The 13127-nt window shown below is 47.8% G+C and overlaps 1 long non-coding RNA gene across 1 annotated transcript; it reads left to right on the top strand.

Moving 5' to 3' along the window:
• The first annotated feature begins 1272 nt into the window (after positions 1-1272).
• Positions 1273-7040, top strand: LOC138745315 (uncharacterized). Its single transcript, XR_011346162.1, has 4 exons — positions 1273-1402; positions 2529-2718; positions 3319-3396; positions 6534-7040. It is a non-coding gene; the product is annotated as an uncharacterized lncRNA (long non-coding RNA).
• The last annotated feature ends 6087 nt before the right edge of the window (positions 7041-13127 follow it).

The following is a 13127-nucleotide window of genomic DNA, read 5'->3' as shown; positions in this document are numbered from 1 at the left end:
CCCACAGGCATCCAAGATCAATGAGTGAATGAATGACCTGTTCAAGGTATCATATGTGACAAGTTGATTGTCAAGTCTTCTATCCACGAGTGGTTGCAAGTGTATCGATTAATCCAGCGAGTTTATGTCTGTGTGTGTCTTTTACTCCTCATGCGACTTCACTACATGTGTCAATAAAAGACAACTGTGTTCAAATTCGCCACCCTTGGGAACCCTCGAATCAGTTTAACACACATAATAATTGGTGCAGTGAGCAGGGTCCTTCGAGTTCCGACTGAACACAGCTGCAGTGGAGATGCTTTGGAATTGGGGCAGGAAATCGAGTGCAGGCAGGGAGAACAAGATCTGCGGGTGGACTGACGAGAGTGCAGGGTTGGGGAGCTTGGCAAGCATGCTGGCGGACCACGGCAAACTGGTAGACTGGTCCAAGCTCCTGGATCCACATCTTGAGAAAATAGGTCACCACGTGTGGTCCCAGTTCAAGAAGTCGGGGTTCCCAAAATCTAAGGGGAATCAGAGGGTGCCTTTTGGCTGCCAGTGTTTCTCCTGAGAATGAAATGTGAGGACATAGAAAGGAAAGATTTGGAGAGGGCCCAGGAAAATAAGGAGATAAAGGTGGTCCAGCAGCGCTGCTGTGCACTGCAGGAGCCAGCACAGACTCCCCCAACCTGAGCCACTAATGTCGAGATGAGAGGGACAGAGGTAGCCAACAGGCATGCCGATCAATGTCTGACTCCTCCCCCACACTCCCAGTGAGTGAGTTTGTACTGGCCATGGAGCGATTAGCCGAGGCCATTTGCCAGGATTCAGGCATTAAAGGTTTCAGAACAGGCCAGGAAGAGCATGAAATCAATTTATTTGCAGAAGTTGTTCTGATATATCTGACAGACCCAACACACTCATTGCCCAAGTTGTGCTCCACGCTGGAGGTCTATGGGGAGATCTCTGGGTATAAGTTCTTTTGGGATATGTGCAAAATCATGTCACTTAGGAAGGGGGATTAGAGCCAATGTCAAGAAAATAGTCAACAAATGTGGCGGCAAAATGGGATCAAATATCTAGGAGTTAGAATAGATAACAACGAGTAATTTAGACCAGCTGAATTATTCTCCCCTTGCTTGGGGAAATTGAGGAGGATTTAAATGGTTGGATGTCCCTGCCCATTACACTAGGGGTGTCACAGAGAGGGGAGGTGTCACAGAGGGGGGAGATGATGACACAGAGGGGGTGATGATGTCACTGCATGGGGCAGCCATAGCTGAGTCGTGCCATGGCACAGCAACACGAGAAAGATGCATCTCCTGGAAGGGGATTCTGGCCCGCATGTCGGAGTAGAACACTGTCTCATCCCAGGGACCCTCTGATCAACAGGGTTGTGTTTGAAAGCACCCTGCACCCATGGGTGAGATAAAGAGCCTGTTACATGCTCCCCTACTGGGACAGAGACTCCTCTGGCACGATCCTTTACCCAGTGTGGGCGGAGAGAATGGAGGCTACATTTAATCCCCTCTCCCCATCCTGAGTGCAGGGCACTTTATGAGGCAGCTGGAGGGGACTGGGGAGGGGAGAACAATGGCATGTGAGGGGATACAGGGATGGGGTCTGTAGGACAGGAGGGGAGAACAAAGGAACGGGGTAGCACCACAGGCTAATGTCAAGGGAGATTGGATCAGAGGTAGGGGACATAGGGTTGAGCTGGGGGGATGGGGTGCGAGGGGACGGAAGGCACTGGGGAAACCATGGGGGTGGTGATGGGTGGTGGATGAGAGTGTGGTAGAGGAATCGGGGCAGGGGAGAGTGTGAGGTGTCTGAGGGAGAAGAGAAGTTGCGAGGGGGATGGAAAGTAGACCTTTCAACAGAAATGGGACAGAGCTCCCCCTCCACCTGGAATGGGATCTGTCCACTGAGAGACACGACCGCTCCTCCACCCGCCACCCCCCCCCGTGGTTACAAGATCCCTTCCACCCTTGCATACACCCCCACACACCCCCAACCGGGATAGGATTCTTTCCCCCAGTGGACCTGGATCAAGGTGCTAGAAAGTGTTTCTGCTGCGGCGGACCCAACAGAGTTGAGCGGTGAAGAGTGGGGCTCTCTCCGCACCACCTGCTCCCTCAGGCGACGAGGTCTCGCTTGCATCATGGAAGATCATGGTGTTGCTGAGCTTCTGGGAATGTGGAGGGCTTCTGCTAAACCCATGGTAGGGTTCAGAGTGGTTCATCTCCCCTGGACGTGCTGAAGGTCAAGGATGACCCGATCCTCTCATGGAGGGAGGGTTGTAGACAAAGTGAACGGCTGCAGAACTGGCCTCAGTCTGAGGAGAGTGATCATAGAAGGACCTGGGGTGGCAATATTTCTACTGAGAGGAGCTGGAACGAACCACCAGAGGATCAATTCTGACATTTAGGTGACCCTTGGAAGGGAGTTAGAGGGAGGGGTAGGGACTAACTTGGACAGCAAGTCTGGGTTGGGATAAATGACCTGTTGTGTACCCTCTGGGTGTGTAAATGCTGCTGCTTCTGCCCCAGAGGACATGGCAATAAGGTCACAACAGAGGTGGCCACACCGTGTCATGGACCCAACGTCCCCAAGGTGGTGTCCTGCACAGATGTTAAAATCATCGACAATGGATCTTTCGGTGTGGTGTACCAGGCAAGGCTGGTGGACTCCGGAGAGATGATTGCCATCAAGAAGATCTTGCAAGACAAGAGATTCAAGGTGAGGGGGAGGAGCAGTTGTGTGGAAATGAAAAACCCTGATATTTAAATTTAGGGCCTACAGCACGTTCACAGGCCCTTGCGACACATGAGCCCGTTTCACACAATTACACACAATTGACAAACACCCCAAACACATTTTTGAAGGGTGGGTGGAAAGAGGAGCATCTGACAGAGACCAAAGCAGCCATGGGGTTTGGAAACAGAGAAAGTCACACAAACCCACAACAGCAGCCCCCCTCCCCACACACAACCCCCCACCCCACACACACACACACACTCACACACACACACACACACACACTCACCTGGCAAATATCAAAGATTTTCTGCAAATTCATTGTTTAGTAGAAGCTGGGAAAACAATCATAAAAACTGAAATGATACTTCATTGAACCCCCTGACGAGTCCCCACTCCAGCGACACGAAAAGTGCCCCCCCATTGACTCTCGAAAAGTCCCCCACTTCGGCCTCCCTTGGAGTTCCCCACCTCTGACCTCTTGACTAATCTCCTCCCCGCCTCCCCCCTCAACTTGGACAAGTTGCCCCTCAGGGCCCCGACCCATCGCCCAGCCTTGCTGATGTTCTTCTCTCGCCATAGAACCGCAAACTGCAGATCGTGCGAAAGTTGGATCACACCATCATTGTCCCTCTTCTCAACTTCTCCTCTGTAGTCAAGGTAAGATCCACCTGCACCCACCCCACCCTCACTCTGATGCATATCATTTGCTGCTACCTTCCCCATTCCTTCAATCGATCAGTCTCGCTGCAGCCTCTCTGTTGCCTCCATCCTGCCCCTCTGACCAGTGCTGACTCTTTGACGTTGGCTGCCCTGCTCCTCACCCATTAACTCATGACCTCTTGCCATTTCAACTCCAGACAGCAGCAGCCAAGACCACAAGACAAGGTCGCCAAATTCGGCCACTCAGCCCCTCCAGTCTGTTTCCCCAATTCATTTCACGAATGTACTTTCCCCCAAAACTCACTTTTGGCACCTTTTGGTGCGCTTCCAAATCAACGCCTGCTCTGAATCGTCCCAACAACTCAGCCTCCACATGTTCGACCCCAGCCAACACCCGGCTGCAAACATTTCTCATCTCGAAACGTCAATGGTTTTTCTCCCCCGGTGAATCCTTGCCTCACGAGGGAGGGCGGTCAGAGCTGCACATTTTGTGCAGTCTCACCAGAAGCCGAATGATGGGGCAGCGGACGGGTCCACTACGGCCTGTTGACGCTCTGCTCGCTGAGCCGTTGGATTCATGCCATGTTGTGTTGAGCAGTGGGGGCATCAGGCCTACAGAGAGCAGGAGGGGCTGGCACTCCTGTTGGGAGAGGCACGGGGTTTTGGAGGGTAAATCCAGCTGACATGTTTGTATTGTGTCCAAGAGGAAGAGCAGGTTTATTTGAATCTGGGTATGGACTATGTTCCCGAGACGGTTCACTGCATGGTCCAGCACTTCAACAAGGCCAAGCAGCCCATTCCCATGATCTACATCAAGGTGGTTGTGGGTCTGGGTGGTCAAGTTGTCCACTGGGGCAAGCTTGGATGGTGGGGATGGAGGATATGAAGGAGTTTACTGGCTGAGTCTCGCTGGGGACTGGATATCGATGAAGGGTGCATGAGGGTCTCAATGGGTATTGGTGAGGAGAGAAAGGGTAGTGAGGGGAGAGGGGTGGAGAGGATGATGAGGATGGATGTTGATTGGCAGGGAGGGGCCCTTCACCCACCTCCCCTTACCCTCAGGATATAGACCCGGCCAGTGTGGAGGCAGAGTGGGTCATGTTATATCGTTGTGTTGCCAGATGTTCATGTACCAGCTGTAGCAGAGCATGGCCTACTTCCATCCTCAGGGGGTTTTCCATTGAAACATCAAGCCCCAGAAGATGCTGGTAGATCCCGAGATGGCCTTCTTAATGCTCCTTTATTTCGGCAGGTAGATCCACCCATGTCTGTCCGTTCACCACCTCAACGCGGTCCTGATCCCTCTCCACAACACGGCCTTGTCCCCTCCCCACCAGCTCTCACCCCTCCCCCACCAGCTCTCTCCCCTCCTCCCTCTCCCAACTTGACCCTTCCACAGCTTAATAACTTATTCTAAATAAGATTGTGGGGGGCTTAGATGGAATGAACAGCCAGAAACCTTTCCTAAAGTGTCAGGTGCAAATCTCAGAGAGCATCCGCTTCAGGTGAGGGGAGATTTTTTTTATGCAGAGAGTTGTGAGAGCTTTGAATGCGTCACCGGAGAAAGTGGTAGCGGTTGGTAGAATAGGTACATATAAAAGTCTCTGAGACGAGCATGTGGATGTAAGGGAACAGAATTTTTACATGATAGAGAATTTGGGGATATGGCGAGAAGGCAGGGTAGGTCGAGTTTGGTCATAAATTAGATCAGCCATGATCGTATTGAATGGCGGAGCAGGCTCGATAGGCCATTTTTGTCCTATTCCTGTTCCCACTTCCTATGTTCCTATGGGTGTGGTACAGGTAAAGGTTGTGGAGAACATTTACAAAGGTCAGTACAGCCTTTATGGGCCTAAGGGCCTGTACTGGGCAGCAATGCTTGATGTTCTAATGGATGCGGAAGCTCTGGGAAGGGGTAAGGGAGGGACTCGCCAGGAAGTCTGCAGATTCTGGGGCCGAGGGCAATGCCCAAACATGCAGGGGAAACTCATGGATAGTTTTGTGAGGAGCAGGTCCTGCTTCACGAGTCAAATTGAGTTTTTCGAGGAGGTGTCAAAGGAAATAGATGAAGGTCAAGGTCTGTATGTGCTGCACGAGGATTTTAGTAAGGTGCTTGACAAGGTCCCCACGGTGGCCTCATTCAGAATGTCCGGAGGCATGGGATCCATGGAGCCTTGGCTGTGTGGATTCAGAATTGGCTTGTCTGCAGAAAACAGAGGGTAGTAGTAGATGGAACAATGACTAGTGGCGCTCCAAAGGGATCTGCTCTGGGACCCCTGCTCTTTGTGATTTTTATGAATGATGATGGGAGTGGAAGGGTGGGTACGTCAGGGGATCACACAGAGGTAGAGATGTTGTAGACAGTGTAGAAGATTGTCATAGGTCATCCAGTTTGCAGAGAAGTGACAGATGGAGTTCAATCCTGTAAATCAGATGTACTTAAATAAGCAACCGGTCCAGGTTTATTTCCAGAGTAATTTTCAAGGGCACGAATAACAGTTATTCCAAAGAAGGTTGGAGCCCCATTAAAAGTAGCTTCATATAGACCAATATCTTCATTGAATGCGGATTACAAGAATGTGTGGGCAGAGCACTTGGTTAATGGCAGGATTATGAACAGTGTGCAGGACAGAGAAATATTTAGATCCTGCTCCATATATCACTCAAGGTTGCTGTGCAAATTGAGAGGGAGTTTAAGATGGTGTATTGTGTGCTGGCCTTCAGGAGTCAGGGGATTGAGTTCAAAAACCGAGAGGTATCGTTGCAGATGTATAAAATTCTCGTCAGACCACACTTGGAATATTGTGTGCATTCCTAGGGCGAGAATACCAGAGGACGTCTAAATAAGGTGAGCTGAGGGAAATTTAGGCAAGACGTGAGGGGTACATTTTATTCACACAGAATGTAGTGGGTGGCTGGAATGCATTGTCGGGGTAGTAGCGGAGGCTTGTCCAAAAAAGGCATGAAAAGGATTTTAATATGGACAGGAATTCAAGAAAAATGGAGAGTACTGGTGTGAGGGAGGGGAGGGTTCAGGGGTAGGGGGGATGATGGGGGAAGTGTTGGGACCCTCCAAAGTCAATGTGTTCAGGCCTCAGAGACAGTATCTCTATCACTCGTATTTCTCTTCCCAGGAGAAGGAGCGATCTCAGAAACGAGACACGAGTCCAGAAGAACCTCGCATCCCAGCTGAACAGAGGACGGACAACATCATGATGGCCTGAACCCCTCCCCGTCGTATCCCTCTGGCCCTGCCAACCCCATTCCCTGCCTCTTCCATGTCCCTTCACCCACTTCCCCTCTTCTCCTCTACCCCTCCTCCATCCCAACCCCCTCCCGCTCATCTTCCCCTTCCCCTGCCCTCACACCTATGCCCTAACCCCAGCCCTCCACTCTTCACCTCCCTCTTCCCCTCCGCCCTTCCCTTCCCCTTTCCCCCTCCCCTTCCCCTCCCCATCCCCTCCCCTAACCCTCCCCCTTCCCCTCCCTTTCTCCTCCTCCCCTTCCCCTCCCCCTTCCCTTTCCCCTTCCTACCCCTAACCTAGGGGAAGGAGGGGGAGGGGAAGGGGGTAGGAGAAAGGGGGTAGTGGAAGGGGGTAAGGGTAGGGGTTGTGGTAAGGGGTAGGGTAGGGGGTAGTGGTAGGGGGTGCGGGGATGGGGAAGGGGTAGGAGGTAGGGTTAGGGGAAGTGGGTAGGTTGTAAGGGATAGGGTAGGGATAGTGGTAGGGGGTGCGGGTATGGGGAAGGGGTAGGGTTAGGGGAAGGGGGTAGGTTGTAAGGGATAGGGTAGGGGGTAGTTGTAGGGGGTGTGGGTATGGGGAAGGTGTAGGAGGTATGGTTAGGAGAAGGGGATAGTTGTAGGGGGTGCGGGTATGGGGAAGGGGTAGGAGGTAGGGTTAGGGGAAGGAGGTAGGTTGTAAGGGATAGGGATATGGTTTAGTTTAGGGTTGGGGAAGTTGGGTAGAGTTAGGGTTAGTGTTAGGAGACATGGGGTAGGGCTATATCTTGGTTTATGGTTACGTCTATAGTTCGGGGAAGTGGGCTTGTGTTAGGTATAGGGGAAGGGGGTAGGAGCAGGGGGGTAGAGGAGGAGTGAGGTTTGGGGTTAGGGGATGGTGGGTAGCATTAGGGTTGGGGTTAGGGGGTGGCATAGGCGTAGGAATAAAGTTAGGGTTAGTGGATGGGGTGGGGGTAGAGTTAGGGGACGTGGAGTGGTGGTAGGGGGTATCGGTTGTGTTAAGGTTAGGTTTAGGATTTTGTTAGGGGTTAGGGTTAGGAGTAGGAGGAAGGGAAGGGGGAGGGGAATGGGGGAGGCGAGCGGGGGACGGGAACTGGGGACTGGAAGGGGGAGGGGATGTGGGAGGGGAACGGGCAGTGGAAAGGGGAGGGGAACGGGGTAGAGGAAAGGGGAGGTGAACGGTGGACGGCATCCCTAGCCCCTCCCCTCCCCTTCCCTTCCCCCGCATTTCCCCTGCCTCTCCTCTCCTCCTTCCAGAAGAAGCTGGGCCTCTTTCCGTCCAGAACCTCCCTGTGGTTTCAGAGCCTCCATTTCAGGAAGTGCCTTCGACGCTTGCTGCTGGACAGACATCTTGTCTCTTGATTCATTCTGTACCATTGATATTAAATTTAAAAATGATTGGGTTTTTTAAAGCTTGAACTCAAAAGCTGGTCCAGATAGAGAAAACATAAACAGGCCCTTCAGCCCCTCTCTCCTGCTAGCTGAGCTGTTGTAATCAGTCCATATTCCTCTCACCCTTTTCATTCTTAGCTCCCATCCAGCTCATGTTGCCTTGTTAATCTCATGGCCTGTGGGAAGATGCTATTTCCCTCCCTGGCTGCTCTGCTTTTATTCCTCCATATCTCCTTCCTGATGGCAGGGCGACAAAGATGCTCTGTGCTGGATATCTATGAGTCTATTTACAGAGCCCATCCCTGCAATCAATCAGGGGACCGTTGCCTTGAGGTGGCACCCATGTTGCCTCTCCCTCAGCACTCTCAGAACACTACTGCACCCTCCTTCCCCTCCTTTCCCAGGTCTCAGTAACCCGCTGACAATTCCAGTCAGCTGCCATGTCTATACCCTGCCCCACCTAAACCGATGGATCGACCAGCGCCTTCTCCCCTGAAGAGTTTGAGGAATCCACTCTCTTGCAATGTCCTGCTATCGAATGCCCTGCATCCTCCTTCCCACTTGGTTCCTCCTGTTATCAGGCGCCTGGATGGACCCCACCCTGTTGAAACTACCCGTGTTCTCACTGATCTCTCTACGCCTCTGCCCTCCATCCAGGGGTCTTGGATTTCTTGTGGGGGTGGTGGAGAACAAAGCACCAACTTAAGGAGATGGGGAGCAGTACAAAGACCCCCAGGTCCAGGAGACAGGGAGAACCACAGAGATACCCATCTCTGTCATTCGGGTAAAACCTGATTATCAGGTGCAATGTGCAAGGAACTTTCGGTCCTGCTGCACGTGGGCCAGGTTTGGCCCATCCCCACACCACCACCCTGTCAATTCCCAAAACAAATTTCCTATTCATGTGGGGGTCCAAAATGGATAGAGTCTGGAGAAGGACCGTGTACATCATCAATCAATGGGGACAAGGGTGTAACCAGCATGACCATAATTGTGTGTGGCTGTGCTTGTAACCAAAGTGCAAGGGCACCAAATGCTGCTCTGTGCTGAGGTTCTACCTGGCTCAGGTGTTGCGAAAGATTGGCCTGGCCCTGGTGCTGCACAATGTTCCAGTCAGCAGGACTTTGCCCCTTTACCTTCCTGGGAACGGTTTCATAGACAAACACATTTGACCACAAAGCCATCAGGCAGTGGTCAGCAGAGCATTGCTGACACAGAGACTCCAGGACTAGATGGGATACTGCGGGGTGGTCCACGGAGCAGAGCATCCAGAGATAGACATCCAGAACTGCTGGAAAACCAGAAACTCGGTGAAAGATGCCCTTCAGTTTGCCTGAAACCCAGATGGGAGTAGCAAACACTAGAAGACATCTGTCTAAAGCAAAGGGAGGAAGATTTAGGGGAGATATCAGGGGTATTTTCTTTTACCCAGAGTTGTGGGTGTCAAGAATGCCTTGCCAGGAGTAGTGATGAAGGCCAAAACATTAGGGACATTTTAGGGGTTCTTAGTTACATTGAGGGGCTGAGATCAAGGAGGATATTCTCCAACAGCAGAGGGTGGCAGTAACCACAAGATGTCAAAGTGGTGGCAATGAAGCTAAACAGAGACCGTCTAATGTGACTGTGCGCCTGGCTGCGGGAATTTGGACTTACGATATAAACCTTGCTAAGTGCTAGTTCAGGTTGGAAATGTTCGACTTCCTTGGGGGTCAAATCAACAGGCACGGAACTAAACCCTGCTTGAAAAGGTAGAGTTTGTTAAGTGCTTCCTCAAACCCCACATAATGAAGGGGCTGCAAGAATTCACTGGTACGATTAATTTTTATCACTGATTCATACCGGTTGTGACCGACATCATTTTTTTGTTTTTAAACTTTATTTAAGATTTTATAACATGAATAATATATAGAATTACATTTAAAAATTAAGAACAAAATAATAAAATTACAATACAGTATCAGTAATCTAAATAAACTATACCCTCCCCAATAATTATTACACATTAATAACCCAACTCAAATTAGTCCAACCCCCCCTTCCCCCCAAAATAAAGAGTGAAGAATTAATAAAGTTAATAATATATGTGAGAAAAAAACCCACTTACAAAAAAAACAAAAACATAACCAATTAAAATACTAACAAAAAGAAAAGTAATTAATACTAAGATATCAGACTTAAAAAACATATTTAAATCAAACTTAAATGCATATATTTAACAGAGTTAAGATGAAACATATAATTAACAAACTTAATATAAAAAATTAGTAAAATCAGTAACATTGTCTATCAAAAATTCTGAAACAATAATCAATTCTTTAAAAAAAATTGTAGCATGAGAAAAAAAAAGATGAAAAATAAAACTTTCTCAATAGAGATAAACCTTCACCAAATATCAACTAACTTCACATCTATCATCATATTAGTCACATAAACCGCCATCTTAAAACAAAATTCCAACCTCATTAAACATTGTACAATTCAAATTTGGTACTCTTCCACCATTTTTCCCTTTTAACCTTGAATAATTACCCAATAAAAGCTCCAAAACCACATTTAAATATCCCCAATCATTACGTTAAAATTCAGATATCCAAATATAAAAATACATCTGCAACGAAATCTATATCTTCAACAAATGGAGCATAAGCCACAAACAAAATTCAAGCCTCATTAAGAATTGTACAATTCAATTTATAACTTTCACCATTATTCCCTTCGTTCTATAACTAAAATAGCAAAATAATATACACCAGAATTACCACTCCTTTCACCTTAAAGTTAAAGAAAAAATATTAAAAAAAAACTTATCCATCCCATTCACATTTAAATTTCAAATATTCCTTATCTACTGAATAAACTTTACAAAAAAAACCACATGAATTTTTAGTTTTTTAAACAATCAAATACTTTCTTATGCTTTTTTTTATAAACACAAAAGAAAACCCTTAACTCTTTAATCTAATAATACAAAAAAAGGAAAAAAAAACAGGTAGGAGGTTAAAAATACCCCCTCCCGTCTAAACCGCGCAATGCGGTAACTCCCAAAAAAATGGGTGTGAGATAACTCACACGTAGCAGATGACTTTCAGGAAATAGTGCCCATCCAGTTCTCTCCCCCAACTCTCACTTCATCTTAAACTAACATCATCATTATTTAATATTTAAAAAAAAAATTTGAAAAAAAAACAACTCTTCTTTTAATCAGCTCCAACTGCCGAGTCACCATTACAACCATTCCTTCTTGTAGCACGGCTCTTTTCTTCCATCTCTTGTCTCCTTAGAGATCGCGGCGGACTACGTCTCTGTTGAAACCGAGTAATTGGCAGCTCTTGAGCAAATGCTATAGCTTCCTTTGGAGAATCAAAGAACTTTGGTTGGCAACCATCTTGAAAAACCTTCAAAACAGCTGGATATCTAAAGGTTGCCTTATAACCTTTCTTCCACAACAACTCTTTAGCAGAATTGAATTCCCGTCATTGGAACATAACTTCTTGACTCAAATCCGCATAGAAGAAAACTCGATTATTTTGAATCATCAAGGGTGATTTTCTCTGTTGTGCATTTCTAATAGCCACTCGTAAAATTATTTCTTGTCGTAATAATTCAAGCAACGAACCAAAACAGGTCTTGGACTTTGACCTGAAATAGGTCTTCTATGCAAGCCTCTGTGAGCACGTTCCAGTATTATACCTTCCAGGAAATGTTCTTGACCCAGCACCTGCGGAATCCATTCAGTAAAAAATTTTCTTGGGTCTGGTCCCTCCATTCCTTCCGGCAAACCAATAATCTTTATATTGTTCCGTCTGGATTGGTTTTCCAAATAATCAATCTTTTTCACCAAATTTTTATTTTGAGTTTGTAAGTCTTTGACCATTTTGGTCACATCTGAAACATGATCTCGTATTTCGTCTATATCTTCTTCACACAAATTAAATTTATCTCTCACTTCAAGCTTAAAAGCTCCAAACTCAGCCATCTGTTGAGAATGTATTTTCACCACAGAGTATTAAACCTAGTACCAAGTTCAGTCATAATCTTGGATAATCCCTTCATTGTATAAGATCATTTAGATTCAAGATTCACAAGAATCTTTTCAATTGGAAGAGATTCTGGCTCAACAGATTCCTGCTTCTTCTGCATAACCAAAGGGTCTTCTTTTGCTTCCTTCATTCTGGTTGCCTTCCTTGTAGTATAGCTGCGTGTGGAAACCCCAGCCACAGCCTTTCCAGCAGTGACTGGAGGACGCTGGCCGGGGTTTTCCCCAGTCCATCAAGTTGGATAGGTTCTTTTATCTCAAAAGGTGCAGTTTGGAGTGCCACCGTTACAGTTGACAAATGCCTTTCCCCAGCCGGTACTTCAACTGATGTTACTACAAGTGGTTCATTCATAACATTGCCGTCAGATGGTACTGCACATGTGCGAACCTGAGTAACTCTTTGTTCTAAAGGCTGTTTGGCGCCCACTTTAGAGGGCTCTACCGATGTAATATTGAACTTTACATCCGAAAGCTGTACCTTTCTCCTGGGATCCATTTCACGCTGAGTCTCGATGTCTTTCCTGTAGGTAGGCTCCAAAACTTGAACTTTTGGAAAATGTAGTTTTTTGATAATCTGTTGTCGTTTTTTTTTGCTCTTTTCCACCAATTTTACCATCATAAGTTAAATTAACAGCACTGAAGTTATCTAAACTTTTAAAGAATTTTAATGGGCATTTCTAGACAAAACATTAAGATAGAGTCAGGAGAGGACTGGAAGGCACGTCTGATCCTTACACCATCTTGCCACGCCCCCCCGTGGCCCACATCATGCGGAGAAAGGTAAAGACATTACCTGGGACAAAAGGATTTGGAGGCGTTCCAGAAGGCCAAGGACGCACTGGCCAACACAACCCTTGTGGTACACGCCAGGCCAGAGACACCCACCACTCTCACAGTAGATGCTTCCTGCACAGCAGTAGGGGGTGCACTGGAGCAATTCATCAAAGGGGAATGGCAGCCCATGTCCTTCTTTAGCAGACATCTCTGGCCACCTGAACTCAAATACAGCGTCTTTGACTGAGAGCAATTGGTGCTGTACCTGGCAGTCAGGCACCTAAGGTA

This window comes from Narcine bancroftii, chromosome 11 (genome assembly GCF_036971445.1).
Source record: "Narcine bancroftii isolate sNarBan1 chromosome 11, sNarBan1.hap1, whole genome shotgun sequence".
Lineage (NCBI taxonomy): Eukaryota > Metazoa > Chordata > Chondrichthyes > Torpediniformes > Narcinidae > Narcine > Narcine bancroftii.
Note: the sequence above shows the minus strand (reverse complement) of the source record. Positions and strands in the feature narration are given on the sequence as shown.